At 42.1% G+C, this 14,746-nt stretch overlaps 1 protein-coding gene across 6 annotated transcripts in view; it reads right to left on the bottom strand.

Moving 5' to 3' along the window:
• RNF144A (ring finger protein 144A) overlaps positions 1 to 14,014 on the bottom strand; it is a 62,321-nt gene extending 48,307 nt beyond the window's left edge. For 3 of the 6 annotated variants that reach the window (XM_051615158.1, XM_051615155.1, XM_051615157.1), the window contains exon 1: positions 13,900 to 14,014. The gene's annotated coding sequence lies outside the window, so the exon portion shown is untranslated. Of the gene's footprint in view, positions 1 to 13,474; positions 13,498 to 13,561; positions 13,669 to 13,899 lie in introns of those variants that run through there. The other 3 variants (XM_051615156.1, XM_051615159.1, XM_051615161.1) reach the window with 2 other exon arrangements.
• Positions 14,015 to 14,746: the final 732 nt, after the last annotated feature.

Here is a 14,746-nt window from a genome sequence, read left to right as displayed (position 1 = left end):
GGGGCTCTCTCTATCACTTCTATCTTTCAAAGGCAGTAGGGATTCTGAGGAAAGATCTCCCTTTATCAGCAGTGTTTGTCTCTCCTCCTGTTTGCTCCTGGGCAGTCTTCTTCAGCCACAAAAAAAAAAAAGTTATCCTCTCTACACAGAGATCTCAACGATTTGCCTCCTGTTCCAGGCCTCCCCTTATCCAAACTGGAAATTTCAATTCTCTTGACGTTTCCTTGGAGATACACAGCTACAAGGTTAAGCTCTACACAGAGCCAAACAAACCTCTTATCTCTCCTCCCACAAAAGGCTTTCCCAAGAAGCTCTTCCTTTATTAGCCAGCACCCTGCCAGCTACCCAGCCTGCAGGCTGATCATGATATTTAACAAGAATCTGTAAGTCTAAATCCTGTAGAAAGAACATGCATAATATACATGAAATGGAGTGTTCACCTTCTGACCTGTCAGACAACTAACATGCTCATGACCTTCCTTTTCTTGGGCTTCAACCAAGAAAATCTGACTTTAAGAAGTATTTCTGAAGGGACATAAGCAATGGTCATCTCTCCTGCGATGATATCTTGCCATTTTAAACTCGTTTGATATTTAAGTAATGTGAAAAGCCTCAAACTCCTTTTCCATAATTTTAATAACTTTCTCAGCCTCTTTTCCCTTGATCTTTTTTTCACCAGTGTTTAAGAGCTAGTTGCCTGCTTCTGATCAGCCAGTGACAATGTCCTCCATAAGCAAAAGTGATCTGTCTCAGAGATGGACCTGACAGATCAATCCACCTGACCTATTTTAGATATTCATCTTTGGATAAAATTAAGTCTGTCCTAAAATTATCTGGACAGGGATCCAATAATAACAAATAAAACAAATGCAAGGAAAAAAAGTAAATAAAAGTTGCTCATACCGCAAGCTTTTTGCATTAAATCTTTACCAAGAATTTTTTAAGCACTAATAATTCTCATGGCTCTTTTTCTATACATCCTGCAGGTTTTCAAAAGACCTTTTAAAGATGTGAAAACTAGGACCAGACACAGAATTTGAGTATTACTGCCATTAATGCCATGCAAAAAGAAAAAAGTTTACTTTATATATCCCATCTGCCAAGTCCTCTCTTCTCTCCTTGCAATGGTGCACTGGTAACTTAAAGTCCTCTATTCATCCTGATCCCTAGTACCTTTGCAGAGTTGCTGCTTTCCTGGATGCAGTCTCCCATGCTATGGATGTCCACAAAACTCATCTCTCAGAAATTTGACTGCATTCAGCCACACTCTTCTTACCTGCCTTTGGTTTTACTTGTAAAAAAGAAAGTAATTAATTGTGACTGCTCACTTATCATAAAAATCTGGAAATAACAGACTGGTAAACACCATACTTGGCTTGTTTTTTTAGGTTTCTGTCCTACAAATGAAATTGTTAAATGGTGTCTGGTCCAGGCCCAGTCCTTCTGGACCATCTTGATTCTCACTTTTTTTCTCAGACATCTACTCGTACATATCTTACAGTTAGCGGCTGCTCCATTCACCCGATGTGCTTTTGCTCACGTGCTTTAATAGTTTTCTCAACAAGAAAAGCTCTATTGTACAGAGCCACAAGCTGACAGGCAGAACTGGGAAGCCTGTGTCAGGCTCAGCACAGGACTAGTGACAGATGCGGAAAGAAAGTTTGTGGGATCTGCTCTGTATTTGTGCATCAGCCCATGGTTCAGCTGGTTTTTTTTGTGCCAGCCAAGAGCAGCTAGGAGGCACGAGTGGCTGTGAAACTCACCTCCCTCGACTTCATCCTGGCAGGGCTGATGATGCAGCTCACACAGCCCAGTAGGCACAAGGTCCAAGGATGAAAGATTAAGGATGCTTAAGAAAAGGATGAAGTTTGACACATTATATTCATAAGAGGGAATTTCAGCCTTGGATTCTCACCTTTACTTATGGTGGTAACAATATGTGATTATGCAAAACTTATGTCCTCACCAGCCTCCTTAGCCTAGTTAGGAGGCCACAATTCACACAGTCCTACACTGTCACCCTCACAGAAAGGGGAAAGAACCTCAGGGTGAAAGATGAGATCTCTCAGCAGTGACAGCTCTGCAGGAGCCAAGGACAACGGCACTCAGAGGGAAGTTCTGCTGTGCAAGGTATTTATATGTCTTAAAGTCCTGTAATCCCTATGCCAGAGAGGTTAGACAGAGTAACAACTTGAGACACTTAAGCAGAACTTAGATATACTGTTTAGTGAAGGTAAAAGCACATATGACCTTTGGGTAAAGCTCTTTGCTGCTCAGTTTCAGCCTAACTCCACTGGTCATTTAAGTCAGAAGGCAAAATTCCCATGGACTCCCCAGAGGAGTCTGAAGCTATCCAGCTGCAACAATCCTTCCCCTCCTTTCCTTAAGTTTACATATGCCACATCATTTTCTTTTGGCAAGGGTTGTTCAGGTTACCACAGCTGAACAGTTATTTGTCTCACTGGTTCATGACAGTAAGATTCTTTTTATCAGGTCAGATCAGGTGTGGAAAGCTCTTTAAAGCTTATTACAGAGAGTAGTTACATGATTTCATGAAGACAGAAAAGCTCAAAGCATAGCGATAAAAGGTATTTTAACAGATCCATTCATACTAGTACATGAGATACTGTGTGCTAAAAACAGGGAAATATATTACATTTCTAACATGATAGACCAGAAGATTTAATTACTAGCTTTGCCTTGAACCTGACAGCTATTAATACTCTAGTAACTCCTGGATGCACTTGCCAAAGAAGCCTTGTCATTTTAGATTTGTAAGAAGAGGTGGTCATAACTTGGATTTAACCATCAGGTTTACTTTAATATATGCAATAGAAGAGCACACACTAAGTCTTCAAGAGAAGAAAACTACACACTCACACGGCTCATTAAAAAGGCGGAATGGAAAATGTCTTCCCTGTATCTATTTTTCCCTCCAGTGAAGAACAATCAAAACCTACTGTTAGTACAATGAAATCAGTATATCATATTTGTCTTACTGGAGAAGGTTTTGCAGTCCTTCCAGATGATTTTCAAATGTAGTAAAGTTGATGAAATACTGTATGGATTCTTATAAAAAGGGTGATATAGGTAGGTGATACTGTGTAGGAAAAAAAGCTTTTTCCACGTGACTTTCTATTCTAGTTTCTTAAGGGGAAATATTAAAATAATTTTACTAGGATTTGGAAGGAAATGCAAAGTTGTGTAAAAAAGTCTAAATTCTGAAAAATTTCTATCCATCCCTTAGACATGTATGACAGCATAGATAAGTTTAATTCCTCCATTTTAAAATATTTTTAAAGCTATTATTCACTTGAAGTACTAGACAGAAATTAAACAGGAGACTAAGGACAGGTTCAGCCTGACCTACAATTCCATAGATTTAACATGACCTCATTTTGACAGTCAGTCATAAAGGGACCAGAAAAGTTAGTGCTCATCTCAGGCACTTTGAAACAAAGTATTTTACTGGAAAAAAAGATAGCTTTCTTTTAATGCAGGAAATTTTCATTTTAAATGCCCTAGATTTGCATTCCTGTAGTCCTGAAGCACTTGCATTCCCACTTGAAATATGAACACTCGAGAGATGGACCAAGTGAAGAGAAATACACAGGGCAACCCCTTTCAGACCACAAAATGTCCACACAATATGGGGCAGTTGTATCTCTATTAACCTCTGTACCTCTGCATTTCATATAGTCTATGGCCAGAGGGACAGACTTGGCAATGGTTTGATCTCTGATGACTGGTAGCAAGCTACACAGTCAAAACAAGGTCAAAATAGGAGGCAAGAAGAGATTGTTATGATAGCATTATGCCAAAGAATATATTCCCTACATCCCCAGAATTCTGTGGGGGCACTCTTTCTATGCCTGTTGGGTTAGAGCTGTACTGCAACTGCCATTGATCTTCCTCTGCATCTTGTATTTTATTAACACATTTACCAAAGGCATAATATTGGTCAAGAGAGGACTATGGGCCTTTTGATGGAAAAGGGAATTTGATATGCTATTTATCTTCAGTTTTCAACCTCAGGTTTCCCATGTAGCCTCAAAACCAAGCCAACCAACACTCCCCTACACACACAGGGAGAAACCATAAAAGATGAGAATGATCTGAACAAGAACTGTCAGGAAGGAAAATACAGCTCTGTATACAGGGTACACAACCCCTTCTCTGTGTATGCTGCTACTCATTTACAGCGTGGCATGCGACGCTGCAATTCATAACACCACAGTAGTCAAAGGCCCCCATTCAGCCTGGCTGCCTCCATGGCCAACACCAGACAATTCTCTGACAAGGCTCTGAAATAACTTGCATCTTCCCTGTCATACAGTACTCATTTACTGACAAACCCAGTCTTTACACATTAAGAGTTCACCCCCTTTTAAGACAGATCTTCAGATGCACAATGCACTTGCCCATTTTGAGACAGATTGCCCTGAAGCTACTCTACTCTCTTTGCATTTGTGTACTTTGCATATGACATTGAGGGGAAAACCAATATATTTACATTATTTTTTTTCTGAGGAATTCATCTTGTTTGCCTTGACAGTTCCATTATATGACTTAAGTTTTAACATCCACAGGAAATGTCAGCATCCAAAATTGGCAAGTATTTTGGAAATTATTTATGCAAAGTATCCCTATTTCAACATATCCTCATTTCCTTGTTCCAGTGTACTGAATGGACACTGACTAGGAAGAAAAATAAAACTAGGAGATTTTTTTGTAGTAGTATTATGAAAATTACTGTTCCTGGGTTTCTCTAAAACAAGTTATATTAAAAAAAAAAAGTTCAGGCAAATCAAGGAATCTTTTCTGATCCTTACAGACTTCCCATCACTGTAGGAACATAATAGTTTTAAGTGGCAGGAGCCACCTTAATGTAAGAGAAAGTCAATTTGGCACTGATATTCCCTAAGTATATAATGACTCCATCACAGAAGATACTGGTATAATGAAGCCAAACTGAGCATTTATAAATGCATCAAAACATGATCTGCTTAAATCTGATGCATGTGTTCAGAAATAAGATGTCCATACCAAATAGAAGCATAAGCCTTTTAAATTATTTTTTATTTTCATGTTACAGCATTTACCATCTTCAAGTACTAGAGTTCTGCATACCATCACAGAAATAATCAATGCTGTCATGAATGTATGGGAGAGACCTCACTTCTGATTTTCTCCCACTTAAGTACTGAAACATTTGGACAGCAGATAAAGACTTCAGCTGACATGAAACACCTAAGCTCAGCTCCACAGCTCCTATAATGAGCATTTCCCACGTTTCTTGGAAGATTTACTTGCTGATGGTCTGGTACTAACTACCTACAGCCTTTCACCAACTTTTAAGTGCAAAGATACCTACTGCCTTCTCAATCACCACTAAGTACCTGTTCAGAGGTGGGCCATTCACATTTAGTTTCAGGCAGCTCTCTGTACATACTGCAAGCTGCTCTCTTACATCAGACGAGCTGGTTTTCCCCTTCCCCTCCCAGAGGGTAGGCAAGCAGCCTGCTACACACAATGGAATGGGTCATTTTTACTTGCTAGCAGTTTTACACGAGCTTCCCAGTAATGCAGGCAGTTACACAGGGATGAGAGAGAGCTGCTGCTTGTAAAGCAATTAAGTTGTACTTCACTTAAAGGTTATTTTCTTGGTTTCCTTCAGACTGCCTCCCTTCCTCAAGATTACCAACATCTTAGCATAATTGGCAAACATTGAAGAAACAAAAACCAAAGTCCGTAAAAAATTTATCAGAGAGCTTTAAAGGATAAAAGATCTAAACCTTACTGCAGCCTAACAGATTTCTATTGCCTTTCATTTAAATATACTTCTCTTAAGTTGCTTTGACTGTAAAGACTATTTTTTAAGAACAAGAATTTCCTCTTTCACATTCAACTCCAGATATTGTGAATTCTTTAAAACCTCCACAGCTAGTAGGGCTGGACAATTTCCGTATCACCCATGTTACGGGAATCTTACGAAAACTCCCTTAATATTTAGAGAAGTGGATTTGCATGTTAGTTGAGGTGACTTTAATAGGACATCCTGATGTGCATATCCACATATTGTTTTACACTGGCACTCTCCAACTTGTAATTATAGTAACACTCTGACCAGCATATGTCTTTTCCTCCAAAAAAAGCACCATCCTTGCCATCCTTCCACAGTTCAAAAATCAGAATTAGTTGATAACACAGCGAGAAATTAGCTGTTATTTCAAGGAAAATTAGTCACTTCCAAGGGATAAGAAATGAAGCTGTATGAGGAAAGATCCTGAGAAAAAAAAAAAAAAAAGCAGGGATCCTAAATGACCCTGCTGCCCTTCCAGAAATCCCTCCTGAAGTTGCCACTAGCAGCAGTGTTGCCTGCCAGATACATGGTACATCACTATTATTAGCAAAATGAGGGGACATGACCATTTTTCCTTATATTTGGCAGCTATGTTGAATCATTCCACCCAAAAGCAATGAGCCCCATTAACAAAAGGTAACAGACCTGTGTTTCTCTGGAGACCAGTACAGTAGAATCGTGGATGTCAAGAAAACAAAATCCCAACCTAAAAATCACATTTACCTGTAACTATATTAAGGCTTCAAAGCAGTAGTCTAAGTTGAAAGGCAAGGAACACAGCTGTAAATACTAGATTTCATTCAAATCTGTGAACTGCAGCTGTATAAGGAGCTAATGATAATGTGAAGGGACTGGTAAAAACAGCACTAACTGACAGTTTGCTAAAAAAACTATTGCATTCTTCGGATTTATGAGTTGTCTAAGAATTTGTCTTAAGTTGCTGTTCAGCTAATGTGAACTGAAGCTAGAACTACATTTCTGCTCCCTCTAAACTAATAATTTTCAAAGGCAATGTCAACCTGGGACAAGAGATGAAAAAGAAGTGGGTTAGCATCCTACTAACATCTCTTTGCAGATGCAAAGAGAACAGGAAAACGAGAACGAACTGTACACATTTTACCCTAAATAACAATGACTGATTAAATATTTGAGAATGGATTTCCAGACACAAATCCATACAAAGTGCATGGATGATGCTTCTGCCCCAGGGGAACATCACATCATGAAGAAAGAAGATAAATAGGGGAGGTTACATACTCTGAACACTACCAGAGTTGATGCTCAGTGACAGCAGCAATCTGATGCAAGTTAAGCTCTGGCAGCATTTGCTCAGCCAAGCAGTGGAGGTGAGAAAATACAGCAGAGAGAAGGATGAACTCACACAGTGGAGAATGGCTCCCTCAGAGCCACACTGATCCAAAGTACAGAGCACAGACATACCAGAGCCAACAACAGCATGGACAGGTGCCAGGGTCAGCAGCACTATGTAGCGCAAGCCTCACACAGCCCAAATGCTCCTAGCCTAACCTTTCCCAAGGCCGGGGATTGTCACATCACAAGATAAAGAAAAACAAACTAGTTTGGAGCCTTGAGATAAACTTACACCCTGCAAGTGAGTACAGACAGATGAAAACCCATGAACTTAAGGCTTTTAACTGTTTACCATCAGAGATAACACACTGCACCCTTAGGAAGTGGTTAGCATCAACACATGCAGTAACTACAAAGTTCACCACTATGTTGTGCTTAACAGCCTTGACAGACTGCATTTCTCAGTGATTAACAGGAAGAGCTGCATGGTCTGTTTTACCTGAAGCTTTCTGAGGCACAAAGGCTATGACTGCAGTTTGTTCTTAGCAGCAAGTCAGAGCATAGTAGGCTCTTGACCCACTTGTATCACATACACAGCAAAGTTGCCAGTGTCACCTTGAGTTGTCAGAAGCCCTCCTGCATCCTCCCAGACAGCCCCTGCAGCACACTTGTATCTTTCCTGCCTGCACAGCTGTCAAGTCTGGTCCTGAGGATCAGCTGAGAGCAAGCCTCAAGATGCAATGAGCACCAACAGCTCATCGGAGCTGGCACAGGCATCCTGCAGCAGTGACTGTCATTATCCTACCTCTCCCAGCTTACCAGCTGCAGCTAGTGAAACCTAATGGATGTTGTCACTCCAGCTTTTCTAGAAAGTGACACACACACAGACAACACTAGGAAACAATGACTGAAACAAGCATAACCTAGCAATTTAAAGTGGAGAGAAATGTCATCTGCAAGCCTCTCAAAATCTAAGATGTCAACAAATACCAGAAGTACAAATAACATTAGGAAAAAACAACCAGAACACTTAAAAGTTATGGGCTTTGTTTTTAAAAAAAAAAATTAAGTATGGACTGACTCTCCACAAATCTAACACACCTTACACATATCCTCAACACATACATTTGGTCAGCACTTCTTCCACAAAAGAACAGACAGTACAAATCAAAGGTAAGAGCAATGCATAATTAATATAAAGAAAGTAGGAGGAGGTGTTTTCTCCTCTGGGCTGCAAATGCATGACAAGAAATACTTCATACATGAAGGAAGACGATGGTAGAATATTAATCAAACCAGCATGAAGAAACAAAGAGAAAACCATAAGATGTATTCAGCAGATATCAGTGTGCAAAAATGATCAGCTAATTGAAGGGGTCATATGGTAAGTTTATACAAGAGCCTTTCCTTTTTCATCATGCAGTTTCTGCAATATTATGATCAGGTACTTGAGAGTAAAGACTAAACACTTCCTCTTCCTCCATAATCAAAATTGTTACAAAAATATCCAAAGAGGAATTAACAGTCTAATTTAAGATGAGGTCAAAAAATAGAAGCAAAATGTAAGTTGATTTGTAAGCAACTGAACCAGTAAAACCTAGTTTCTTAGGAATGTGTGTCAAACTTATAGGAAGAGTTCAGACTGTAATATCTCTTCAGCAGGAATGATTCCATCTGTCTAAAACAGAAAACTGCCAGAAAACTTGTAGGTTTATTGGAGATAAGCTTCTACCACTCTCAAATGCAACTGGAATTTGTCAGAAGGTTTAGAAGTTATTAGAGCAAGAATGAAAGACATTCACAATGAGATTTGCATGTGATCTCCATTTTCTCAGAAATCCAGGTCAAAAATATATATACACTGACTGCAAATAGCTTTGTCTTGAATTTTCAGTCACTGTTAAAAGATTGCCCTGTTGATGTAAGCCTGACCACACAAGTCGCAGAGCATCGCTCTCATTCCATTTGGATGGATACACTTCTTAATACCGATATAGAGAGACAAAGGGAAAACTGCTCCTGAAAGTAGCAACAGAAGGAAAACCACAGTTAAATAACATTCATTTTCCTCCTAAGAGGACATCGACTAAAGCATCAGGTCCAGAAAATTACAACTGCCTTAAGCAATATGGCATGACCCCTCCTATAGTCCCTAGGCAGAGGCATTTGGGCAGGAAGCAGTCATCTAACAGGTTCATCTATGAGTAAGAACAGACTGATATACCAGAAAGATCCTTTTAAAAAGCTGAAAAAGAACCAGCCCCAGATTCCTCACCATTGAAAGTGTTCAAGGTCAGGTTGGATGGAGCTTGTGAGCAATCTGACCTACTGAAAGACCTCCCTGCCCATGGCAGAGGGATTGCACTAGATAATCTTGGAAGGTCTCTCCCAACTCAAACCATTTCATGATCCTGTGATTCAATAACCTGGCCTCCTCACCTCTTTTACTACCCTACCAGGAACAGACTGAACAGGTCTGCCACAATTTGTGCATAGCAACCAACTGCAACAGAAGGAGGCTACACTGAGCCTGCACTGCCTGGCAAAATGAAAGCATGATTGTCAACATACCCAAATCTGAAGAGGATGTACCTCAAGGGCAATGTGCTGAGAAAAAGACAGACATCAGAAGTCTTAACAACAAGTCCTTCAGGAAAGCCAGTGTGGGTGGGACAGTATGCAATCACTTTGACAATTCTGTCAGATCCACCCCCTACCAGACATTGCTTAGATAAATTAATGGGTAAAAAAGTATTTCATATACGTATATCACATTATATAACTTGGAAAATTATATGTAACTTCTATTTATATATACACACACACATATATATAGATAAAGGAGATCTTCACCTGTGAGATTAAGAAATCCACAGATGCTTCCTTTAGTGGATCCTCACCAGCAACAAAACATGAAGCCTGGTAAACAGCAGTAGCAGAAATAATAAAGATAGGAAGAAGTTGATCACATAGCAGAGTATGGTGGGCCAGTAATGAACTGTTGCCTTAATATATTTTCCTAAATTCATCTTCATATTCCTCACTTGCTAAATATAGAAGTCCCCAAGAGTTAGATGTGTACAACAGGTGCCAGGTATTATCCAATTCTTATGCTGCAAATGACCTACTTACTAGAGGCTGGAGCTGGGATGGAGGCAGGTCAGCTGAAAATTTCTCCAAGAACCAGAGTGATAGCTTTCAGAGACTGTAATTTGTTGTGGAGTTTTATGATAACAAGAAATAACCTCAATATTCCAGAAACAGAAGTCAATAAAATTTCCAAGTGACAGTCAAGAAAAAAAAAATTAAGATTCTGAAAATTAGGAACCTAGCTGCTCACAAGTGAAGTTGTGATCAATGCAAATAAAGCTGATCCCTTTATCATAGTGAAAAAGCCCTATGCTTGAACTTGCTACATCAGAATCCACTATTTTCCAGAAAACCTGCAAGACCCATCTACATTTCCAAGTATTTCTGATGATCATTTAGATTTTATAGGGTAGAAAAAGGCTGTATTGAGTAAGCATTAGTCCATTTCTTCAATAATTAATTTCAGTTCAATATAAGCAGAGTGTAGTTGTATAATTAAACTGTCATAGTGGCACATTGAGGATAACAGAAAAGTATTTTAATGCAAAAAGCTATCACTCAGTTACTATTCTTCAAAAAGATGGAAATGAGGCTATAAAAAGGAAAAACATAATATTGTCTCATCAAGACTAGAACCATCTGATGATATTTTCCTCAGTAAATAAAACTATCAGACACATTGGTTCACTTTCTCTGTTCCTCATTTTCTTCAGCCTTTTTAAGAAAGGACACTTATGGTGTCAGCACCATAAATGACACCATCAGTGAACAATTAAGTTATTTGAAAACCATTCTGTACCAGCACTGCCAGCTCCAGTATTCACTGACTGTACATGAAGAAAAACTGAAAGCATCTCTGATCTAATTTGATTATTAAACAGAAAAAAATCATTCCCATTACTTTACAGCATGCAGCCAGAGGAGCAAGCATCTTTTCAACAGCTCCTCCCAGCCATCAGAAGTAAAAAATAGGAATTATCATTATGATCTTTTCATCTGATCTCCTTCAAAAGGTCACAGAAATATGAACATTATGAGTTCCCATCTGCAAAGCAGAATAGAAAAGGATCTTGTCTTAGAAAAAGGACAGCTGACCACAGCCTGTTAGACACAACAGAATTGCTAAACCATTCAAACTGAGTGGTGGGTTGGTTTGTAATTGTTTTCCATTTCCTTTTCATATCTGCAGTTTAATATAATTAAAGGCAAATCTCCTAATCAAACCATAGACTACTCACTCAACTGCTTAACTACTAATACTACTCCACAGGAAACACTGTGAAAAATAGAGCAGGTCCCGAGTCCCCTGCTACATCAGTTGTCTAGGAGAGAAAGGGTCTGCGTGCACAGATGAAGCCACAGGATGATCAGAGTTGCTTTTTTTTCCCTGAATCAGCACTGGGAGGGCAAACAACAGTTTTCTGCCAGCCTATGAGAGCATTCTTGTAAAGACAGCAGATACACTGAAGCCATTCATATCCCCAGTATGGCACTGCAGCCAAAACTCATGGTTAAGACAACAGCCTTGTCCTTTGGCTTAACTGAAAGTTGTCAGAAGTTTTATAAAAAAATATGCAGAAAATGTGACAAAGACTTGGAATGCAGTACTGAAAAAAACTTTAGAATCAAAAGCAGATAAGCAAAAACATAGTCTTTTAATCCCCAAATTATTGCCTTAATATAATGGAATATGCAAAATTGAGACTGTAAGTGACAATAAATCATAATACTTGACTGTACTTCAAGGGCAAAAATGTACAATACCTGCAGATGATAAACACATTATTTGATCTAGCAGCTTCTTAAACAGGAAGCAGGGCAATTTGGGAGGGGGGAATCGACCCTTTGTTTTATCTGAAGGATGCCTCATTCAAAGTAGTTATATCAGATTGAAACATCCGCTATTGTATTTGTATTTCAATCACAGATGGTTTCTCCCCCTCATGAACAATATACAGACTGCATGAGAGGATAATGAGACATGATGACTAGGGAAAGCAGGGGTAAAGGAATAAGCTTCATACTGAAAAAAAAAAATAAAATCCTATCTTTTTCACACAGATCCTAAGCAAAGGTAAAGATTTTCCCCCAACACCATCACCCTTTTCTCACTTGATCTTGCTTCTGTTGGGTATTTAACAAACTTCAAGTCAGGCGACTTTGTCTGATGACCTAACATAAACAGCAGATAGTTCTATAAATTCTCCCATGCTGTAAAATCCCATCTAAGTACAGAACAGTCTCTATAAAGGCACAAATATGCCCCCCAGCACTTCACATCGCCAGACACCCTTCTCCCTCCTCCCCCACCTTCACTACGTCTCCTGACACAAACGAACAGAAAGGGCAGCAACCGGGAGTTTGACTCCAAACTCCTGATACAATCTCTCCAGTAGCACTCTGCCCAGGAACATTGTAACTTCAGCTGCAGCCACTCCTGGGGCAGCACTGATAAGCTCAATGCGGAATGAAGCAATCCATTTCACAAAGTAAACGGCTGTTTAGCTACGCTGAAACAATATAAACAAATGGATCTATTTATAAATTGACATTCATGCGTTTTGCAGAACAGAGAATAATATGTTCCTGGACAGAAATGACAGTATTTCCAAGAATACAATGGAAATTCAAACAGTTTGCACCGTCTTCCACCAGCCCACCCCTGTAAGACTCCCTGTTCCAGTCCTCTAGAAGCAATAAACCCAGTGATTCAGGGCCTGTTTTTTTTTTTTTCAGGAATAAGATACTCTCGAATTAAAACGACACTGAGAATCCTGGGGGGTGGGAGGCAACCTCATTATCATACATATACTTTATTCCAACATCTCAAAAAAGTCAGTAGTAGCATCTCTTAAGAGCAGTGGGGGAAGAAAAAAAATTACAAGCATGAAAAAACCGAGTCCTACTCCTACTTCTTCCACCCCTGCAACCCAAACAAACCAATTCCTCCTCGAACTGCACACTTCATTTGTACCTCAGAACATTGGCAGTGGATGCCAATCCACAACCCTCTTCATTTAATTATTTTCACCCCCTCGAAGAGTGGCTATTGCACTCCAAGGCACCGAACAGAAAGCTTTAGTTCATTTATGGAAATCACAGAACAGAAAACACGCGAGTCTAAGTAACTGTCTTCCTCACGCCCCCGACCACACCGGCTGGAAGCCGCACAGCACCCTTTCCTCCAAGCCAGCCTGCAGTTTGCCATACCTCCCTTACTACAGCCAGGTACCGCTCCCAAAAACAAGCGCTCCGCCGCCCCGCAGACACCCCACCTCGCCGGTGAGGGGCACCCACCGGAGCGGCTGCCGCTGGGCGCCGAGGACAGCCTCCCGGGAGCAGAAAGTCATCGGCAGCAGAACGAGGGTTGTTTCTGCCCTTCCCGCCTCCCCAGGAGGCGGCCCGCGGCCCGCAGGAGGCCCGCAGCCCACCGGCGGCGGATGCGCCAGCCGCCCTGCGCGGGTAGCGGCAGGCACAGCAGTCGCCTTAAGGGGATGCGGGTGCCCCGCCGCGGCTGGGAGAGGAGACACCCCCAGCCCCGGAGCTCGGCAGAGCCGAAGGAGATACCCCCACCTCCCGGCCGCACCCCTCACTGCTGCGCCGGCTCCCCCCGCGCGCTGCCCAGGACACCTTACCCGGCTGCTACCGCCTCTGCCTGCGGAAGGCGCGAGGCGCCCCGCGCTATCCCGCCGAGCCGCGGCAGGGCGCCGCCTCCCCGGGCATGGTCTCCACGCTCCCTCAGCACCGCCAGCCGCGGAGCCACAGCGTGCGGGCGGCGGGCGCCGCTGCCGGGCTTTTCTCCGGCGGGGGCGGGGGCGGGCGGAGGCGGGCGGGCCGCAGCTGGGCGGGCGCCATTAAGCGCCGCGGCGCCGCCACCGCCCGCCCGCTTTGAAGCGGCCGCCCCGCTCGGCCGCGCCGGGCACAGCGGCGCCCCCTGGCGGCGGCGGCGGGAGGCGCCTCCCGCGCGGCAGGATCAAGCGGGGATCCCGGGATTTTCCGCTTGGCAGCGCCGGGCGTGCTCCCTGTGCTGGCCCCGGCAGCGGCGGGACAGCCTCCCTCGGCGGGCCGTGCTGCCGGCTTTGTTTTAACATTTTTCAAGGGAACGCATCTCAGGTTGCCCTCGCGTTGCGGCCTCGGCCCAGCAGGTCATTGAGCGGCAGGAGAGGAGCAACGGGGGATTTTACAAGGGAGGGCAGATGGGTTAACCTTGCTGGCAGAGAAGGGAAGAAGGGAAGAAACGTAAGGAAACCATGAAGGTCACGGCTGTTTTGCAAGCACTGTTTAGCAAAAACAACTGCTTTCCTGTTGTGGGTTTATATATGGAGCAATGACCGGCTTTCTTCCTTAACACAAAAGGAAAAACACCGAGCTGCAGCCATGAGCAGGAGCTGTCTCGTTGATTTACTAAAAGGCAGCTCAGGCCCTTGCCTGAGCCATAGCAGGGGTGACACGACACAGCAGTCCCTGGGGGGCACATTGCAG

The sequence above is a fragment of the Apus apus genome, chromosome 3 (genome assembly GCF_020740795.1).
Source record: "Apus apus isolate bApuApu2 chromosome 3, bApuApu2.pri.cur, whole genome shotgun sequence".
Lineage (NCBI taxonomy): Eukaryota > Metazoa > Chordata > Aves > Apodiformes > Apodidae > Apus > Apus apus.
The sequence above is the reverse complement of the archived record's forward strand: the minus strand, read 5'-3'. Positions and strand labels throughout refer to the sequence as shown.